This window comes from Bubalus kerabau, chromosome 12 (genome assembly GCF_029407905.1).
Source record: "Bubalus kerabau isolate K-KA32 ecotype Philippines breed swamp buffalo chromosome 12, PCC_UOA_SB_1v2, whole genome shotgun sequence".
NCBI lineage: Eukaryota > Metazoa > Chordata > Mammalia > Artiodactyla > Bovidae > Bubalus > Bubalus kerabau.
The window spans coordinates 69,392,896-69,394,676 of NC_073635.1; the positions used below are offsets into that span (position 1 = coordinate 69,392,896).

The 1,781-nt window shown below is 41.0% G+C and overlaps 1 pseudogene; it reads right to left on the reverse strand.

Moving 5' to 3' along the window:
• Window positions 1–970: 970 nt before the first annotated feature.
• LOC129624169 (protein kish-A-like) lies at window positions 971–1,187 on the reverse strand (annotated as a pseudogene).
• Window positions 1,188–1,781: the final 594 nt, after the last annotated feature.

The window sequence follows — 1,781 nt, forward strand, 5'->3', positions numbered from 1 at the left end:
GTGGGCTGTGACAAACTGGAGCAGAGAAGGGACAAGTTTGCATGTCACTGGGTTGGAAGAGCTCTTTGATTGTCAGGGAGGCTCGACAATGCTGTCAGGAGCCGGCAGACAACACCAGGACGCACCAGATGTCTGCTCTGGGTCGCTGACAGCGAACAATTTCAAGTCAGCCCAGGATCAAAGAGTTGGGACTATCTCAAGAAAGAGTGTTAAAAACACAAAGGAGCCTGCGTTCTGATAAGAGGAAGTGGCTGAGGAGAGAAAGGCACAGAAAGGGAGGAAACCTTGAGTTTATAAAATGTTTATGAGCCTTAGAATCGTAAAATTCTGCCTGAAAGGAAAAGAAAGTGTGAAGCTCAAATCAAAGTTTCAGAGCTGAGAAGGCTGAAAGCGATGTGTTGGCCACAACTGAAGAACAAAAAACAGTACAGAGAGAACTGCGTGGTCTGCGATTCAGATTACATTTCTGTTTCCAAGGCTGATCATTGGTTTGAATAAGCAGATCTGAGACAAAGCATCAACACCTGCGGTTTAACTGAGCATTTCTCCTTGCTGTAAACTGCAAGATTTTTTTTTTCCATTCGATAAAGATTTACCATTTCCAAATCACAGTGAAAGGAACTTGAATAATTCACCAATTTTGTTTTCTACTATGTGCCTTAAAGATACCTCACTAGTAAAACTGGTATCTGGCACAACAGAATGACATATGCAGACTGTAATATTGTAGTGACAGTAATGAGGTTGACTGTTACAGACTTATTTAAACTCTGAGTATTAAATGTTGCATCCTAATTGTTTATATAGAACATTGGTCCAATAACAAAAATAGAGAACAGCAGCTGAAACTGTAGCTCATTCGATGTTCAGAGATAAAAGGGTTAACTGTTCTTTGTATTATTTTCTGCAGATAAGTCCTTTTTTGTCATATTTAAATATGATGGCAACTGAATTCTGGCCTTTTTCCAAGCTACTGTATGAAAAGGATGCTGGAGGCCATCGCAATATGGCACACAGCAACATAAGGACTCTTCCGTTCACCAGTTCTGGCACACTTCCAAAATATATCCAACAACCCAGTTTTATTTCTGTCCAGGAGGCTGGATGCCAAGGATTGGATATAAACACCGGTATATATAAGCATCAAGATTACAGTCAACAGACTGAAAATTGAAAATGGCAGACATTGTGAGGCGGGCCAAGCCCCAGCCATATCACCCTTCTGGGCCCAGCACTGAACTGCAAGATTTTTGAAAGACAAATATTCTTTTAAGAAGGACTAAGCACAAGCTGGAATCAAGATTGCCGGGAGAAGTATCAATAACCTCAGACATGCAGATGACACCACCCTTATAGCAGAAAGTGAAGAACTAAAGAGCCTCTTGATGAAAGTGAAAGAGGAGAGTGAACAAGTTGGCTTAAAATTCAACATTCAGAAAACTAAGATCATGGCATCTGATCCCATCACTTCATGGCAAATAGATGGGGAAACAGTGGAAACAGTGGCTGACTTTATTTTTGGTGGCTCCAAAATCACTGCAGATGGTGACTGCAGCCATGAAATTAAAAGACGCTTACTCCTTGAAAGAAAAGCTATGACCAAACTAGTCAGAGTGTTAAAAAGCAGAGACATTACTTTGCCAACAAAGGTCCGTCTAGTCAAAGTTATGGTTTTTCCAGTAGTCATGTGTGGATGTGAGAGTTGGACTGTAAAGAAATCTGAGCACAGAAGAATTGATGCTTTTGAACTGTGGTGTTGGAGAAGACTCTTGAGAGTCCCT